The sequence below is a fragment of the Bactrocera dorsalis genome, chromosome 2 (genome assembly GCF_023373825.1).
Source record: "Bactrocera dorsalis isolate Fly_Bdor chromosome 2, ASM2337382v1, whole genome shotgun sequence".
Lineage (NCBI taxonomy): Eukaryota > Metazoa > Arthropoda > Insecta > Diptera > Tephritidae > Bactrocera > Bactrocera dorsalis.
The window spans coordinates 71,599,745-71,620,670 of NC_064304.1; the positions used below are offsets into that span (position 1 = coordinate 71,599,745).

General features: G+C 40.0%; 1 pseudogene; it reads right to left on the reverse strand.

Annotated features, from left to right (window-relative positions):
• Window positions 1-19,400: 19,400 nt before the first annotated feature.
• LOC125776766 (uncharacterized) lies at window positions 19,401-20,529 on the reverse strand (annotated as a pseudogene).
• Between the last annotated feature and the right edge of the window lie 397 nt (window positions 20,530-20,926).

Here is a 20,926-nt window from a genome sequence, read left to right on the forward strand (position 1 = left end):
AACAACAAGCCTCAGATGAGTGACCCCCCTTTTGATGACGACCATGGCAAACGAAACAAGGATTACGAATTGAGGGCATGCACCTGGAATGTCCGGTCCCTTAATTGGGAAGGTGCCGCTGCCCAGCTGGTTGATGTCCTCGTGAAAATAATGGCTGACATCACCGCCGTCCAAGAAATGCGATGGACGGGACAAGGACAGAGACAAGTAGGTCCTTGTGACATTTACTACAGTGGCCATATAAAGGAGCGCAAGTTTGGTGTTGGATTCGTGGTGGGAGAGAGACTCCGTCGCCGAGTACTATCATTCACTGCGGTGAATGAACGTCTAGCCACAATCCGCATCAAAGCGAGGTTCTTCAACATATCGCTGATTTGCGCACACGCCCCGACGGAAGAGAAGGACGATGTGACCAAAGATGCCTTTTATGAGTGCTTGGAGCGCACTTATGAGAGATGCCCCCGCCACGATGTCAAAATCGTGCTTGGCGACTTTAACGCCCGGGTGGGCAAAGAAGGTATCTTTGGCACTACGGTCGGTAAATTCAGCCTCCACGACGAAACATCCCCAAATGGGTTGAGGCTGATCGACTTCGCCGGAGCCCGAAATATGGTTATCTGTAGTACTAGATTCCAGCATAAGAAGATACATCAAGCTACCTGGCTGTCTCCGGATCGAAAAACCACCAACCAGATCGATCATGTTGTGATAGACGGAAGACACGTCTCCAGTGTTTTAGATGTGCGTGCGCTCCGAGGTCCTAACATCGACTCGGACCACTATATTGTTGCAGCCAAAATTCGCACCCGCCTCTGTGCAGCAAAAAGCGCACGCCAACAAACACAAGGAAGGTTCGACGTCGAGAAGCTGCAATCACAACAGACAGCCGAACGTTTTTCTACTCGGCTTGCACTCCTGCTCTCTGAGAGCACTCATCAACAATTCGGTATAAGGGAACTTATATTCATTTCAAACTCCTTACGTACAGCTGCAACCGAAACCATTGGTTTTCGGAAAGTGCAAAAGAACAGCTGGTACGACGAGGAGTGCCGTGTCGCAGCGGAGAGAAAACAGGCTGCCTACCTCGCAACGTTACGATCGACCACAACACGTGCGGGATGGGATAGATACCGAGAGTTGAAGAGGGAAGCGAGACGCATTTGCAGACAGAAGAAGAAAGAGGCCGAAATGCGTGAGTACGAACAGCTCGATAAGCTGGCCGACAGGGGTAATGCTCGAAAATTCTACGAAAAGATGCGGCGGCTTACAGAAGGTTTCAAGACCGGAGCATACTCTTGTAGAACTCCCAAAGGTGATCTAGTTACCGATGCCCAGAGCATACTTAAATTATGGAGGGAACACTTCTCCAGCCTGCTGAATGGCAGTGAAAGCACAACACCGGGAGAAGGCGAACCCGATTCCCCAATCGATGACGATGGAGCAGACGTTCCATTACCCGACCATGAAGAAGTTCGAATAGCAATCACCCGCCTGAAGAACAACAAAGCGGCAGGGGCCGATGGATTGCCGGCCGAGCTATTCAAACACGGCGGCGAAGAACTGATAAGGAGCATGCATCAGCTTCTTTGTAAAATATGGTCGGACGAAAGCATGCCCAACGACTGGAATTTAAGTGTGCTATGCCCAATCCATAAAAAAGGAGACCCCACAATCTGCGCCAACTACCGTGGGATTAGCCTCCTCAACATCGCATATAAGGTTCTATCGAGCGTATTGTGTGAAAGATTAAAGCCCACCGTCAACGAACTGATTGGACCTTATCAGTGTGGCTTTAGACCTGGCAAATCAATAACCGACCAGATATTCACCATGCGCCAAATCTTGGAAAAGACCCGTGAAAGGAGAATCGACACACACCACCTCTTCGTCGATTTCAAAGCTGCTTTCGACAGCACGAAAAGGAGCTGCCTTTATGCCGCGATGTCTGAATTTGGTATCCCCGCAAAACTGATACGACTGTGTAAACTGACGTTGAGCGGCACCAAAAGCTCCGTCAGGATCGGGAAGAACCTCTCCGAGCCGTTCGATACCAAACGAGGTTTCAGACAAGGCGACTCCCTATCGTGCGACTTTTTCAATCTGCTGCTGGAGAAAATAGTTCGAGCTGCAGAACTTAATCGAGCAAGTACAATTTTCTATAAGAGTGTACAGCTGCTGGCGTATGCCGATGATATTGATATCATCGGCCTCAACACGTGCGCCGTTAGTTCTGCTTTCTCCAGGCTGGACAAGGAAGCAAAACGAATGGGTCTGGCAGTGAACGAGGGCAAGACGAAATATCTCCTGTCATCAAACAAACAGTCGTCGCACTCGCGACTTGGCACTCACGTCACTGTTGACAGTCATAACTTCGAAGTTGTAGATAATTTCGTCTATCTTGGAACCAGCGTAAACACCACCAACAATGTCAGCCTAGAAATCCAACGCAGGATAACTCTTGCCAACAGGTGCTACTTCGGACTGAGTAGGCAATTGAGAATCAAAGTCCTCTCTCGACAGACAAAAACCAAACTCTATAAGTCTCTCATAATTCCCGTCCTGCTATGTGGTGCAGAGGCTTGGACGATGTCAACAGCTGATGAGTCGACGTTGCGAGTTTTCGAGAGAAAAATTCTGCGAAAGATTTATGGTCCTTTGCGCGTTGGCCACGGCGAATATCGCATTCGATGGAACGATGAGCTGTACGAGATATACGACGACATTGACATAGTTCAGCGAATTAAAAGACAGCGGCTACGCTGGCTAGGTCATGTTGTCCGGATGGATGAAAACACTCCAGCTCTGAAAGTATTCGACGCAGTACCCGCCGGGGGAAGCAGAGGAAGAGGAAGACCTCCACTCCGTTGGAAGGACCAAGTGGAGAAGGACCTGGCTTCGCTTGGAATATCCAATTGGCGCCACGTAGCGAAAAAAAGAAACGACTGGCGCGCGGTTGTTAACTCGGCTATAATCGCGTAAGCGGTGTCTACGCCAATTAAGAAGAAGAATTCACTTAGAAATTAACCAATTGCTTGTACAGTAGAAACTCGTTTATCCGGCCCTCAGTTATACGGATTCGCGATTATCCGGACTACCAATCGCGACCAATTTATATGTACTCGTACCTACGTACAAATTATGGAATCATGAACGTGTCGGAACGACGTTATATGTCTTTATGTAAAATGTCAGCTAAAAATGGGTTGCAATTATATTTTTCCATGACATTGCACGCAAATATTCATGGGTTTTGGTCTGACATATTTTAAAGCCATTGCAAATAATTATCTACGTGTGTTTGTTGTTGTGCCGGTGCACCGAGAGGAAATATATGCAATTTTCGCACCGTGCAAGGGTTTTGCAAGAGCAAGAGAATACCCCTAGAGTGATACTGTGAGTCTACTACAACTGAAACGAATTACGAAATATAGCAGCAATGAAGAGAAAAAGTTGCTTACGTCAAATGACAATTACCAAATATTTTAAACCAAATTAAATTTATTACCTACGTACGTATGATTACCAAATACATATTGTACACAAATTATTCGTACATATGTACGTACCTAAATATTTTATTGTACTTCATGATTAATGCTGCAGTTTAGTATTACGTATGTAGTGTAATCTAAGAAAATATGTCCATACATACATAAGTAAGTGTTCATTTCTTAATAAACATTGATTTTCGTTGCAGGATATGAATATCTATTTGTTTTTCTTCATACATTCGATTATCCGGATTTTCGATTATCCGAATGCCTATCGGCAACAATTAGTCCGGTTAATCGAGTTTCTACTGTACTGATAATTGCGACGAAAAATATAGCGAAAAAAGAGAAACGCGTGCGGTTTCGATTACGGTCTTCTTCTTCTTCTTAATTGGCTTAGACACCGCTTACGCGATTATAGCCGAGTTAACAACAATTACGGGCTTAATACTATTAAATTCTTTATGGCAGTTCATTTTTTACTTATCCTAAAACTTAAGTTGTTGTTAGTTAAAATAGTTGTAATGAAATGATATATGTATGTATGTTTGTACAAAAGAGGTGAGTATAATTCTTTTTAACTTATAGTAATAGATTAAGGTGAGTATCTTTAATATTATTAGGGAAAGTATTTTTACACAATAAAAAGAAAACTTTATAATTTAAATATAATATTTTAAAAAATTATTTTATTTTAATTCAATGTTTTTAGTTTAAGTTATGGGCATATATAAGTTGCTTGACGCAACACCGGCCATCTTGACTGGATCAGGATCCTTCAACATCCATGGGCAGTAAAGCGAGCTTATGAATGGGGCGCTTAATGGTGCCCGACTCGTTGCCACGGCTGCCACTCGTACCTTGCCGTCTTGTCCTTCTGCGGCGTGACGACTCGTCCTAGCATCCACTGCTGCGGTGCTACGTTGTCTTTGTGAACGAGGACGAAGTCGCCCGGCTGCAGGTTGCGTTTACGGTGCAGCCATTTGTTGCGCTCCTGAAGGCTCGACAGATATATTGTTGCCAAAACTGTTGCTTGAGACAGCAAACAAATTGCCATCTCTCGTAGCAACGAATTGGGTCTGTTGGCACTTGTGCTGGTGGCAGTGCTCGCAGAGGACAACCGATTAAAAGGTGCGCTTGAGTTAATGCGGCGTCCTGGGTGGTATAAAATCGAAGCAGAATCCTTCTTCGGCGGCAAATTCCATTAGTTATGGGGCTTGCGCTAGAAAGGCCGACAAAGTTGTTTGCGATGTTGCTGAATATTTACTGTAACGTTTTATTTACGTAACGGTGGTACGCACGCATATTTCTTTTTTTAAGGCGTGTTTCATCGCAGGAATGTACATACTTAAGCATTAGCCAAAGGGTTTGAGTGATATCGGAGTTCAGATATAGATTTAATTCTGCTATCTTCTACATCTTTTTTTACCATAGGAATACCAAGGTCTTTATGGATATTTTCGTTACGCATTTACCATGGTGAATACGTGATTGTTCTAAGCATTTTTGATTGGAACCTTTGTATTAGATCAAGATTAGTTGCACAGGTCGTACCCTACAGTTGAATGCCATACATCCAAATCGGCTTTATGACCGCATTATATAAGAGCACTTTGTTGTCTAGGCTAAGTTTGGAGTTTTTATTTAAAAGCCAATTTAAATTTGCAGCTCTAATTTTCATACATGTTATTCTACTAGATACGTGTTTTTTCCACGTGAGTCTTCTATCTAAGTGAATACCAAGATATGTTACTTCGTTCGCTTGGGGTACTAAAATATTGTTTATTTTTTTTGCCGGGCACATCTTTGGTCCTAGCAAAAATGTAATGTGCTTACACTTCTGTTCATTCACATTTATACGCCAGTTTGCTAGCCATTCTTCGACAGAACTTAAATGCTCCGTTAATATTCTTGATGCTATTATGTGGCATTTGTTACGGCTCACTATTGCTGTGTCGTCCGCAAAAGTTGAAGTTAGTACATTATTATCTGTTGCAAGATCTGCTGTATATATGATGTATAGTGTTGAGCCTAAAACACTGGGGTACACCAGCCCTTATCTGACGTTTATCAGATATGAAATCCCCCACTTTTACCATAAATTTTCTATTTTTTAAATAAGACTCCAAGGTTCTGTACAATTCTAAAGGTAGAATTTTTTTAATCTTATATAAAAAGGCCACACCTTTTCAAACGCCTGAGCTACATCTAGAAATATTGCTGAACAGTACTCCCTGTGCTCAAATGCTTTCCTTATCTCGTTAGTAATTCTAGTTACTTGCTCTATTGTGCCATGTTTCGCACGAAATCCGAATTGATGCATTGGTATTGTGTTATTTTTGTGGAGGAAAGGAGACATCTTTGATATTAATACTTTTTCAAATACTTTTGAAAGACAGGGTAGAAGACTGATTGGTCTGTATGAAGACGGCTGTGTTAAGTCTTTCCCAGGTTTATCTATCAAGATAATCTGCGACATTTTCCATGAAATTGGATAGTATCCGAAACTAAGAATTGCATTGAAGAGCAAAGAGAGCACCTCTACAGCAATCATTGGTAACTCAATTAGCATTTTTGGGGAGATATTATTATGTCCTGGCGACTTTTTTGGATTAAGTTCTTTAATGATACCAATAATTTCAGAAGGTGAAGTCTTAACAGACTCGAGCGACTCTTTAGCTGTGTTGGGTAAGATGGACAGCTTAAAGTTGTTCTTTGGAAAATTGGGTTGAAATACCTTTTCTAGGTGATTTGCAAAGCAATTAGTCACTGCGAGCCCAATTTCCACCCAAGTCTCGTATAGGCATGTTGGAGTCAGTTGGTAGCTTCATGGACTTTTGGGCTTTCCAAAAGGAATTTTGCTTGTTTGAATTCGGACACAGCTTCTTTATATACATTTCGGTGTTCAATTCTTCCTCACGTTTAAGCGCTTTTTTTAATTTACGTACAGCAGATTTTAATTGAAGTTGAGTGGAAGGGAAACGATTTATCTGCCATTTTGTACTCAATATTAATGTGGCTACTGACGCATTTTTTATATTTTAGATAATTCGTTTTATAAGAAGTTAGACCCACTTTTGGATTAACGAATATGGGTTGTTCACACAACTTTATTAGTACCGGAGATTGATGAGAAGATAGATCAGTACATGTATCAGCTGTTATGTGCGATTTATCTATATTTTTGATTACGGCAAAATCAATTAAATCTGGTATTTTCTTACGATCACTAGGCCAATATGTCGGCTTACCAGGAGATATTATTTCAAGGTTATTATGCCTATTTATAATAGTTTGATACAGCTGTCGTCCTTTCGGATTAATAAGACGTGAGCCCCAGTACCTAGTGTTCCAAAAAGTCTTTAAATTCGTTTTCTGTAATTTTAAAACGAGGTGGAAAGTATATAGCTGTAAGATTTAAGTCTCGACCCCGATTTTTTAGTGACATTTTTGTAGCCTGTAACTGTGGTGTAGCATGAGATTCCAGAGCATAGTGGTTTAAACGATTTCTAATCAACCTGCATTTGGAGGATTTTGCGGCAGTTGCATTTGCACAGTGTTGCCTTTCACTACATTTGCATAGCTTCCTTGCATATTATTATTGTTAGAAGTAATAGGATTTGATATTTTTTCTGAGGTTGCTATAATTTCATTACGGCGTGTTTGTAACATTTGGTTACGACGTGCTTGAATGCCTTGTGACAACTTCGATTTCAAAACTTTATACGAGTATACAGGGCAACCTTTGTAGTTAGCACTGTAATTCCCTCCGCAATTGTTTCATTTTTTATTTAACTCTACTTTCTTAAGGGTGCATTTAGAAGTGGAATGTAAATCACCACATACCACACAAAGACTGCGTAGAGTGCACTATGATTTGGTAAGCCCACATTCTAGGCAGTTAATACAGTTCCTTTATGTGGTTCTTCAACAGTTACTTTACGATGCAGTAAATTTTTCAGATTGTATATAGGATTACGACGCGTCGGATTACCCACTGCTCCGGCGGCACGTTGTCTTCGTGAACGAGGACGATGTCGCCCGGCTGCAGGTTGCGTTTGAGGTGCAGCCATTTGTTGCGCTCCTGAAGACTCTTTATATATATTTTGGAGCACTGTTGCCAAAACTGTTGCATGAGACAGGAAACAATTTGCCATCTCTCGCAGCAACGAATTGAGTCCGTTGGCACTTGTGCTGGTGGCAGTGCTCGCAGAGGACAACGGATTAAAAGGCGCTGGAGTTAGTGCTTCTCCGTCGTTGAGATCCTGGCTCAACGGTATTGGGGGACGCGAATTCAAAATGGCCTCCACTTCGGCCAGTAGCGTTGAGAGCTCTTCCGTCGATCCTTCTTCGCCTGTGAACCGCATTAGTTCTGGGGCTTGCGCTAGAAACGCCTCCTTCAGCTCGCGCAGCATGCGGTCGGCGTTGTCGCTGAATATTTTCTGTGGCATCCCTCGGCGACCAATGAACCTTTTGAGGGCGAAAATAAAAAAATTAGTGGATAGGTCCGAGACCAGTTATAAATGTACTGCTTTTGAATGGAAGCAAACGAAAACTGCTATATAAGTCTTTACGGGTGGTCGACCACGTATTTTTAACGTTGTATATATGGGACCACAAAAATCTACGCCACATATCAGAAAGGGTCGTAACGCTTGAAGTCTTTCAACTGGAAAATTTCCCATTATTTGGGTTTGCAACTTCGGCTTGTAATGAAAGCAGTGTGTACAATTTCTTACGGTTCTACTACAAGCTTCTCTGGCATTAATTAGCCATATGCGTTCCCGAAGAAGCGCAACCAACGCTTTTGCCCCAGCGTGGTGATTTCAAAAGTGCAGGAACCGTAAATAAGTTATAACGAAATGCGAATTTTTATTCAGTAATAATGGGAATTTGGCATCGTATGGGAGAGGTGCAAGTAATAGGCGACCTCCTACTCGGATTAGTTTAAAGGAAAGCGACATATGCGAGTACTCATGCAAGAACGGCTTGAGTTTTTGCAGGTTTGCGGGTAGCGTCGTACCTTTAGTCAGTTTTTGGATTTCTCTCGCAAACTCAGAATGTTGAATCACCTGGACAATTTTCAAAAAACTCAAGTTTAATTCGTCTGCCGTCAGACCTCTTCCCACAGTAGGCATTTTTGGTCGTCTAATCCATCGTAATAAATATGCGACCACGCGAAGCAATTTTTGATGAGAAGAGAATTTTTCAATCACCTCCGTTATAGTGTTATCTTTCACATTTGCAGAAAATGTGACAGCGTTTTTCTTCTTCTCGTTTTCTATGGAGAGCTAGAAGTGAGTGTTAATTGGCCACGTTACAACCCCGAGACACTTGATCCGCAGGATTTTGTTTCGTTGGCACATGTCGCCAATGAACTTTATCAGTCAACTCTTGGATTTCGGACACTCTGTTTGCGACGAAGGTTTGTAGTGAGAATGGATGTGTTTTAATCCAATGAAAAACGATTTCAGAGTCTGTCCAAAATGTAATATTTTCGAAAGAAAATGTGCTGCCGAGAGCTCAAGACGCGGAAGAGATTTGGTCTTCAGCGGAGCCACTCTAGACTTTGCAGTAAGCAGCATACATTTAATACCACTAGCAGATTGGCTTCGTATGTATATGCAGCCCTTATTGAGGCGTCGGAGAAGCCATGTATTTGGCAAATGGCACTCGACTCATCGTTTACGTAACGGGGAATGCTTATCGATGAGAGCTGCATTAGGTTGGCTTTAAAGTTCTGCCAGCTTGTGTCAAGGCGCAATGGAATCGTCTCATCTCAATCTAGTTTTTGGATCCAAAGCTCTTGCAATAAGATTTTTGTTTTGGTAACTAGTGGGGCTAATAATCCAAGATGATCGAAAAGGCGAGCAGAGACTGATAATATATTTCGTTTAGTGGCTCGCAGATCATTAAAATTGTCATCTAAAACAAATCGAAACAAATCCTCTTTCGGCAACCAATGGATTCCTAACGTTTTAGTGGAACTTTTGTCATTGAAGCTTAATGACTTTTCAGTGCAATCACTGTCGAAAAATTTAGGGTGGTTCGAAGAAGAGTTAAGTACAATTCTTCTTGGATGGTTAGACGTACCATCAAAAGTTCATTCAACGCTATTTGAGTTGAAGATCGACTCGAAGCATCAAAGACAACACGTAATTTGGTTGTTGTACTGTCTGGCCTTAAAACGCATTGATGCGGAATGAAGCAGTGTGGCTCACTCGGAATCTTATTGTTTGTTGGGCTCTTGTGACCCGGTGCTCTATATTCATTCATAAAGTCCACATAAATTTTACGAAGTTCTGGATCTTTTAATGTCCTTCTCTCCAGGGCCTGAAACCGCCGAATTGCGGTTTCATAGGAGTGACCAAGTAAGTTACGGTCAGCTTTAAAGGGCATTCTGACTTGTAGCCGTCCTGAATCCAATAATTGAGTAGTATTAACGAAAAAATTTTCACATTCTTGTTCCTCTGGTGTGAATTTGATGCCACTTGATTCTGAAGGTAATTCTTCTAGAACCCAAAATTTTTGAACTACTGAATCTATTGACGTGAAGTCTTTTTCAGTTTGGCATAATGTGCTATGTAATCTGGGAGGAGAACTTATATTACTGGCGTATGTGCCAGATACAATCCATCCTAAAAGGGTTTTCTGAAGAGTTGGTTGGTTAGGACCATTTTTAATTTGGCCAACAGCTAAAAGGTCGAAAAATGTTTCAGCACCCAATAGGATATCCACTTTTTTAGATTTATGGAATTCTGGATCCGCCAATTCAATATTGCGCGGAATTTTCCAGCCACTAACATTGATGTTATGGTCTGGATTATTTGCCGAAATGCATCGCATTACCCAGAATTCCGCCGAAAATTCAAAATTATTTAACTGCGACTTGACAAACGCGCTTAGTCTTCACCCCACTTTTGTATTGGAATTGCCAACGTCGAATCCGCAACTTTTGTGCCAAGTCCTCCGTCATAAAGTTGGCCTAGGAGCCTGAGTCCAGCAAGGCTCTCGCAGGCAGGTAATCTCCGCAGCTGGTCCTCACTAGAATTACTGCTGTTGTGTCTCGATCCGGCTGTGACTCGATCCGGCATAATGGCTGTATGCATGGCATGAGACTGGATATTGGTGCAACAGTGTGTGATACGATCGATTGCACACACGACATCGATCCGCTCTGCACTTAGAGACCGTGTGACCCTTACAATTTATGCATAAGGGCACCGATTTCACGAACTCGAACCTCTGCTGCACCGGAAGCGCCTTGAAGGTGGGGTAGGCAGTCAAATAGTGGTTCTTGGATTTGCACTGCTGACAAAGAGGCTGCCTAGTATTTGCTGCAACTAGCGCCGATTTGGTCTTGTCCATATGTTGTTGTTTCTCATGATTCGCATTGCTTGTAGGTATGGGCTTTTAGTTAACTATTATCTCTTTTTTTATTTCTTTGTTTTAGGTGATTCTTCCCACTTCACTTTACCGAAGACCGAAAACCGAACGATTGACAGGCAATTAGAAACGATAGTGGTTAATTAAAACGAAAGTCAAATAAAATATTCTTAGCTCACGCACTAAGTCCCTGCTCGGGCGCCATGAAAATTCTCAAGCGTTTTTGAGAAGCGGTAATAAAACTTGGGAATGCGCGAATAAAATCAATAAGCCTAATTGCCTGTCACGAAAATTGCGATAAAAAATGAAGACGCGTCCGGTCGTTTCATCGGTTCAATTACAATAGAATTCTTTATTTCACTTAATCTTATTGCTAAGCCTAAATCTTAAAACAAACGGCTTAAACCAGTGGTAATATAAATATGTATTAAAGAAGGGGTAAGTATAACTCTTCAACTTTCGTTAAATATTGTAACAGATTATGGTAAGTATTAAGGTGAATAGTAGATTGGCATTATGAATGCATTATTAAGATAAGTATTTTATAATAGATTTTCCTAATTTAATCTTTTAACAATTCAATATTTTTCAATTCATTTAATTATTTTTGTTGTAATTTATACTCCTCAATATATATTAAAAACACAACTTTGTTTCTAGTTTCAGTTATTTCTATTTTGTACTCGTAAATAAGTATATGTATGATAACTATAACAAATTATGTTCATTTTTAAATACTTATTGATAAAATATACTGTATATAATAATAATAATAATTTTGTTTTGCGACATGAAGTTATAGAAAAATGAATGATTTTTTTGCTTTTTGCACAGTGAAATATAAGTAATAATTTGAGCAAGTAAATTTTAATAACTAAATTTTAAGAATTAATTAAAAAACTAAGAAAAATTAAAAATTACTCATTGCAATGTAAACATTTAGAAATGTTCACCGAATGCTGATTGCATACGGGCTTATCGCGCTCAATGCAGGATTTCCGTGTCTTTCGTCGTTTGCGAATAGGCTGCTCGTTACAAATATAAAAAGATCCAATAACAGCTCTTCTCCCAGTAGCGTCTCAACGTTAGTCATTTATGGGTACCACCCAGAAATTGGCCTTTCAAAGAATCTTTCGACTGCGATTTTGGTAGAGTGGTTTCGCATTATTTACTGATTCGGGGCTTGCTCTTCGATCATCGGCGATTTTCTTGCGAAGCATGCTGTTATTATCATAGTAGATGACATAAGCAGCTACACCTGCAATGTCGAGGATGTTGAAAAAGAAAGCCAGCGGCTATCTACACGTTCGCCGTTGGGTGGAGTACCTCGAACATATTTGATCCGCGATGTCAACGCCAGCTTTTGTTTGATTATAAAACAAAATCGTTTCTGGTTTTTTGTGAGCTGCATCAGAAATTTCATAATCATAGTGCATCGTACAAGTATTATAGTATTCGAGCTTTTGTTTTTCTTTGGAATATATAAAAGTGTATGCGAGAATACACGAAAATACGTTTTACATTACTATATATTGCCCATACTCAGCGAAAATATTGTTTTCATTTCGCATTAAATTTTCGATAAAATTAAAAACCTATCGTGGTAAATAAATCGTGTATTTATTGTATTTACGTTACCTCTAAAACTGTGGTTTTGATAACTCCTCCATCCTTTTATTTATCTGAGGTATATAAATAAAATACAATTATCTTTACTTATCACTTCACAAACTTTTGTCAATAGTATTGCAATAAATAAATAACTACGAATATCGATAGGACTGGAGTGGCTGCAGCGATACGCCTGGCTTCTTCGAGTCAACGACGGAAACTGAACTATACAGCTTACATTCGTTTCACAGGATTCTCGAACGTTCCTGAAGTACAAAGCAATTCAGAGAGCAACCTGTTTCTCCAGCACTCGAATTCCACGCAATTGCCTTTCGAGAAACGAGAAATTTACGTTATAGCAGCGCGCGTTTTATTCCTAATTTAGGAATATGAAGGTGTCTGTACATAATTTATATGGTACATTCAAGTAGAAATATCTTTCTAAGATGTCAATACATAGATCCTGATAGAATGCACTTAATTACTTTTTCGTATAACGCACTTATACGCACGAATTTGCGTACGGGTACCCTGGGCGGCAGACAGTGTGATTTTTTTTGGGTGGCAACACAAGGGTTAAGAATAAGTGGATATGGTACTATCCACATTTAATACAGTGTAAATTTTCTCGCGATAATCGCGAGACTAGATTTCACCTATTCAAACAAAAGGCGATCTTTTTAATCGATCAAGAGCTTTCAATGCTCAGTCAAGGATCATTATCAATTGTCAAGTATTACGATGAGATACAAGGCAAACTAACTATGCCAATAAACAAGACACTTGCAGAGTCTCTCTGCAAGAAATAACGCGAAGATACGCTTCGTGTTTCTATTTCTAGTCTTAATAGACAATTTTGTGACATTTGGAATGGCAATGACAAAAATGGCTTTCATGAGCTTATTTGGGAGGAACAATTCCCCACCAAATCCTAATAATTTCCAATACTCTCCACAACAACTACGGCAACGACTAGTACCAATGGACGATGATCCATCGCTCTCTCGTTATAGACAAACCAGACAGACAACCACAACAGTATTATGATATCAGGCAACCAGGTTGAAATAATTACCAGAGACAAACAGGCTTAAGTAATAGAAACTTCAATAACCCTTTTAGACGCACATTTGCGCCGACACAAATATTGGAGGCAAGGGAAAAAGCTCAAAAAGGGCTACATGGAAGCGACCGTCAATTGGCTCAGAAAATACAACTGGTCAACCATCTGGCTTAAGAAGGATATAACCAGGATGGTTGTTTGGGGTTCGACATTCTTAAGGAAATAGACGGAAGCATGGACATGAAGCTGGGAATTTTAAAATATAACGGAGGGCAGAATATTAATAAACTTGTAAAAAAAGGTTGCAAATTATCCATAATCAATAACGGATATGAACACACAAATTTTTCGACTGTATGTCAGAGTATTTGCCGATCCTGATAAAGCTCTACAATATAACACAAATATAGTAGCCACAATTAGAACCGTAAATAATCTTCCGGTCTACTTTAGGAGTTATCCATACCTCATGGCAGCGGCAGAGTTTGTGAACGCAGAAATTTCTAACTTTTACGTAACGGTATTATAAGACCGTCCCAATCGCCATACAACAATCCTACACAGCTAATCAAAAAAATTTAAATAAAACTAAATACCGATGCACTTAATGCTTTTAATAGATTTAAACGAATTATTGTCTCCGAAGATGTACTCCTACTCTACCCTAACTATGACAAACCATTCGAATTAACAACAGACGTCTCTTCTCATGGTATAGGAGCTGTTCTGTCCCAAAACGGAAGACCTATTGCTATGATTACTAGAACCCTTTCACCTACAGAAGAAAACTATGCCAAGTGTAAGCGAGCTATTAGCAACAATCGGTGCCTCACAAAAACTTCGTACTTACTTATACGAGGTAAAAAATTTAAAAATTTTACGGATCATCGACCATTGACATTTTCAATATCAGATAAAAATCTCAATGCTAAACTAAAACAATGGCGTGCATTCGTAGAAAAAATTTCTCCACAATTTCACAACAAACCTGGAAAGGAAAACCTGGATGCTTTATCTTGACAATATATAAACGCAGTTAACGAATCGGAAAGTGCTGTAACAATTAGTGAAAAATCCCTTACACAAACCATCTTAACGGTAAAAAAATTGGAGAACTTTTTCCAAAAACTCAAAAATAATCTTTAAGTCCAGAATGACACATCATATAATTTTTAACAACATAGAGGAAATGATACAAGCTTTGCAAAATTGCATTAATTAATGTAGTTAACTGTTTACTATGCGACCTTCCAATCATTGCCAAAATTCAAAATAGAATTTTCATTGAATTCCAAACCGTTAACATCTGGCTTTAAAAAAAAGTCGCAGATGTCTTCAACAAGGACGTTCAAAGGGAAATTTTATTAACCTAATATAACAGAGCTCATCGCTCATTATGCGAGAACATACAACAAATATTAGAAAATTACTATTTTCTATGCATACGCCAAAAAACGATAGAAATAATATTAAGTTGCAGAATACCAAAGGTATGCCCCAAACCCAGGAATTGGTGAAAGTCCTATTCCAACAAATGCTGGAGAAATTGTACATGTAAATATCTACTCAACCGATAAGGTTAATTTTTAACTTCAATAGATAAATTTTCTAAGTTTGTTATCGTATTTCACAAAAGTCAAGAGCTATATTTGATATTAAAGAACCTATTTGCGGATGATGAAGATATATGCAGAAGTTCACGCACGTGAGGAAAGTTCTCTGAACTTGGTTCTCTTACTTGGAAGTGCCTAGAAACGATTCTTTTACATATGGCTCAAGCAGCGCACGACTTCCGGTCTTTGACCAAGTATCCTCTAGGTAGCTTAAGAACATCCACTTCAGAGCGAGCTAAAGTGAGAAGACGAAACATCCCCTCCCCTCCGCAGGGTTGTGCGCTGGTTTGGGACCCGCCAAATAAAAATACTAACAATGAAAAATTTCCATCAGCCTCGGATGAAAACTTTTGATGATGACCATGGCAAACGCACTAAGGATAATGATTTATGGCCATGCACCTGGAGTCGCCGAGTACTATCATTCACTCCGGTGAATCTGCATCAAAGCGAGGTTCTTTAACATATCGCTGATTTGCGCGAACGTCCCGACGGAAGAGAAGCTGCAAACGAAACCATTGGTTTTTGGAAAATGCAAATGAACAGCTGGTACGAGGAGAAGTGCCGTCTCGCAAGGGAGAGAAAAAATTGATTACCTCGCAACGTAATCGATCGAGGGATGGGATAGATACCGAGAGTTAAAAAAGGAAGAGAGACGCATTTGTAGACAGAAAACGAAATAGGCCGAAATGCGTGTGTATAATGTGTGTGTGTATATGTGAGCTTGACAAGCTCGCCGATAGGGGTAAAGCTCGAAAATTCTACCAAAAGATGCGGAGAGTAACAGAAGGTTTCAAGACCGGAGCTTACTCTTGTAGAACCCCTTGAGGTGACCTAGTGACTGATGCCCAGAACACACTTAGATTATGAAGGAACACTTCTCTATCCTGCTGAATTGCAGTGAAGGCATAACATCACGAGATGGTGAATCCGAATCCCCAATCGGTGACGATAGAGTAGACGTTTCATTGCCCGACCATGAAGATATTTGAATGGCAATTACCAGTTTGAAGAACAACAAAGAGCCGAGGGCCGATGGATTGCCGATCAAGCTTTTCAAAGGCGGCGAAGAACTGATAAAGAGCATGCATCAGCTTCTTTGTAAAATATGGTCGGACGAAAGCATGCTCGATGATTGGAATTCAAGTATGCCTTGCCCAAATCACAAAGTGGAGACCCCACAATTTGCGCCAACTACCGTGGGATAAGCCTCCTCAACATCGCGTACAAGGTTCTATCGAGCGTATTGTGTGAAAGATTAAAGCCCACCGTCAACAAACTGATTGAACCTTATCAGTGTGGCTTTAGACCTGGAAAATCCACAATCGACCGGATATTCACCGTGCGCCAAATTTTGGAAAAGACCCATGAAAGGAGAATCGACACATACCACCTCCTCGTCGATTTCAAAGCTGCTTTCCACAGCCTTTATGCCGCGATGTCTGATTTTGGTATCCCCGCAAAACTAATGCGGCTGTCCAAACCAAAGCTCTGTCAGGGTCGGGAAGGAACTCTCCGAGCCGTTCGATACCAAACGAGGTCAAAATGGAGGTTTCAGACAAGCCGACTCCCTATCGTGCGACTTCTTCAATCTGCCGACCAATCTTGGAACTATGTAGTATTAACTCCACCAACAATATCAGCCTGGAAATCCAACGCAGGATAACTCTTGCCAAAAGGTGCTACTTCGGACTGAGTAGGCAATTGTGAAGTAAAGACCTCTCTCGACGAACAAAAACCAAACTGTCACTCATTATTCCCGTCCTACTATATGGTGCACAGGCTTGGACGATGACAACAACTGATGAATCGACGTTGCTAGTTTTCGAGAGAAGAGTTCTGCGAAAGATTTATGGTCCCTTGCGATCGAATGATGAGCTGTATGAGATATACAATATACGGCATTGACATAGTTCAGCGAATTAAAAGACAGCGGCTACGCTGGCTTGGTCATGTTGTCCAAATGGACGAAAACCCTATAGCTCTGAAAGTATTCGATGCAGTACCCGCCGATAATATTGCCGCCATTGAAGACGTCGAGGATGGTATTATTGTAATAATTGACCAACCTGCATCATACGAACTACAAACGTGACCGAATTAACAAGATGAAGCTTCCTCGTACCGTTTTATGGCGAAATTACCATAAATACCACTACTTACTTTAACTGTTTAACAGATTGGCAGGATCACACCCTGAAGCCGCACCCGCTCTAAGCATAAAGTTCACCGAACACATTGACTTTCTGTCCTACCACATTTACAGAAAGTAAATATGAGGAACCTCAAGCACATTGCAAGTCTGCATAATCTTTTTAACATGCGTTCGTTACTATCAGGAGGCACACTTCTCTTAGTAGATACTATTTATTGTCGCTATAATCGGAGTAACCCTGTTAAACCGAAGAAAGTCCAGCACCGTGATCTTGAACAAGGTAATAAAAGAACATGAGAGCGACTTCAGAAGAAGGATAGTTAACACCAGCGATCACGCAAACGGTGAATATCCGAAAATTGCTGATCACGCATCCCCAAGTCAACGCATGACAACAACACCGGCAAAAGAATAATGGAAGTGATATGTATAACATCAGAACCTATGTCCTAAAAGTGCTCAGCATGCGTCAAGAAGTCATAACAACAACATCAGCAAACACATAGGGTCAGCGATCACATATTCGATTTCATCCCATCGAATCGCTGACAATGCGTCCGCAAGCTTGCTAGAATAACAAATAACTTCTGGAGTCAAATTACATCAACGGGCTTTAGGCACGCGGCTGCAGCTGCTTGTGTTTAGGGAAGTCAGGCATAGTCATTAGCGTCAATTTCAAAAACAACAGCAAAATCGATCAAATCAGAGGTCTTGCTGGGATCTGCGAGCCAGTAAGTGTGTCAACCAGTAGAAAGAACATTTACATTTTTTTCCATAATGCATTTGTATAACTCGCGACTTTTGGGATTAGTAAGATGAGATCCCCACCGTTTGGCATTGAAATCGCCATCAGCTAGAGATCTACTGCCCAGAGGTCGAATCGTTACATCCGTGAACGTATCACTCGTCACGTAAATAGTTGTATTTCAAATTATAACGTACGTGATCGTAACGATTCTATCGTAATCTGGCATGATGACATTCGCAAACGTGTATATAAACGTATCCGTTCCTTCGAAATGTCTTTCGAATGAAAAATACCAAACGTAATAGCGGTGACAGACGGCAGCATTAATCCGGATTAATTCAGAAATTAAGATAACTCCGTTGCTTACTAATAACCCTGACAGACGGCAGCGTTAAACCGGATTAACTGCATTTTTCGGGATTAATTCAGGAGTTACCACAGCTAACTCCGTTGCTGAATCCAAACATAACTCTAAAAATTTTAGGGAGTTTGTGGGATTTTCGTTGTCAACATTGTTAATAATTGACAGCTGCATTCTATTGTGAATGAAAAATAAGAACAGTGACAGCCGTTTCACGTTCAAGGCCAGGTGCCTCCAAACAATTTTGAAAAAATCGAACATTTTTTTTTCTTAAATTGCTACTGTATACTCGAAGAAATAGTATAGAATTAGTCCCGAAGGTCAGGAAGATTCAGAAGCAGGTATAAAAGAGTGAGGAGCACTACGGGAAATCCGGCCACCCGAACGCCTTCGGTAGCGGCAGCTACTGCGTGCCTTTCAAGGTAAAAAAAAAAAAATTTGTGAATTTGTTTTTCAAATCTGGTTTGAGTAATTTTATTGGACCTTTTGACTTATTTGGACTGCTATTTTCCACCAGAAAATTACGCCATTTTGTGGGTGGAAAACACCCTTAATGAAGAAAAAATTATTTAATAAACGTTGGGGGGAGGCATTTTATATGCTAAAAATGTGCTCAAAGTTTGAAATGAATCGGTCAAGTAGTTTTAAATTGACAGTGAACACGGACTTTGAACAAGTGGTTTTGAGAAAAACGCGTCTAAAGTTTATGTTCTGTCCCTACCGCCCTCAGCTGTTAGAGTTAGAGCGTTAAAGGCCAGGAGACTAACAAGACGATAACTCTAGGAATATTGCTTCTATCGACTTAAAATTTTAAGGACATATTCTTGAAATGTTAAACAATAAGATAAGACAAAGTGAAAACCAAAATTGGCCCTTCTGGTGGTAGTCCCTCGCCGTGGAGGCATTAATGCTGTGCATCGCATAGTAGGATGTACTGTCGTTAATTCGGCTTTGTACATAGAGACATAGAGGTAAAAAACTAATTTATTTTATTTATATAAATACATGCATTTATAAAGTTAATTTTTTTTAGAATTCAACATTAACTCAATTGTTGCCGCCGTCCGACTCATCATTATCACCTCCGTTGCCATCGCCATCATATCCGCTGCCATCACAATCATGTCCGCTGCCACCCTCAGTTCCATCACCATCACCATCATGTCCGATGCCGCACCATAACCTTCATCTGCAACAAAAAAAAACGTAATTTTATTGGAGAGTTGTTAAAGGTTTTAAATAAACAAACTGACATATTGGAAAGGGTTGCGGATGAAACAAAGCACGTTTCAGAGGAAATAATTCAGACTGTTCGACAGCACAATAATTTGTCCGAAAAATTTTTAACCCTTATGAAGGAAATCGCAGAGAAACTTTAAGTTTAAAATAATTTTATCGTTTCTTTTCTTGTTTGAAATGTTTTGTTTTCCAAAAAAAAAAATGAAATTAAATAATTTTATTGTTTTTTCTAGTCCTAAACCATTATTTAATGAAATATTTTGTTATTTTCTAGTCTTAAAACATTATATAATGTAACAAAAAATGAGTTTAAATAAAAAATTATCTCTTTAAAAAATAGATGTTTGTAATTATGTGTACTAATATTTGTTTTCTGCTACTCTATACATCTATACTCACGAAAACTCAGAGCTATTGCATTTCTAATAGCCGATGCTGTTACATCATTTTCCCCAGCTCTTGTATTGTGATGTGGTTGAATTTCTGTAATTATTTCTGCGGCATCTTGGATCCACGAAGAAGGAATTTCATCATTTTAATTTTTTAGAAAATTGTGCAATATACAGCATGCATGTATAATAACGTTAACGTTTTTTGGAGCTACCGGTAAACCTCTGCCAATTTTTCTAAATCGGGCTTTTAGTTGACCGAAAGCATTCTCTATAACTCTGCGACATTTGGATAAACGATAGTTAAATGTTTTTTTTTACACTGGTTGATTTGATCGAAAGGCTGAATCGCCAATAAGTAATACGGGGACGTTAACATCTCCAATCATTTTGATGCTCTGAGCAAAAACATCAGCGGTTTCATGAATTTTCTTTAAGGAGCTACCTTCAAAAATCTAAGAATCGTTATTTCTTCCAGTTTACCCAACATGTATATATGTAAATTTTGATCTATAAAATAGTAAAAGGATTTATATAAATATTTCCAATAAGCATATGAAATTTACCTATAGTCGCAACTTGCCAGCAGAACAACCGAATACCACCCCTTATAATTGTAATAATCGATCGCATCTTCTTTTTTCGGCTGAACCTCAACATTGCTGAAAATCAAGGTGTACAAAACCTTGTACATTTCGCTCTACTTCTTCTGTGCTTGGGATATAGGAATTGATGCAATCCGATAAATTTTTACACACAGCTTTGCAGAAATTCACAACTATTTCCCCAACTGTGGTGCGCCCTACGCCAAATAAACTTGCTACAGTTCTGTATTCTGCTGAAGAACCTAACGCATACAACGCAATAGCC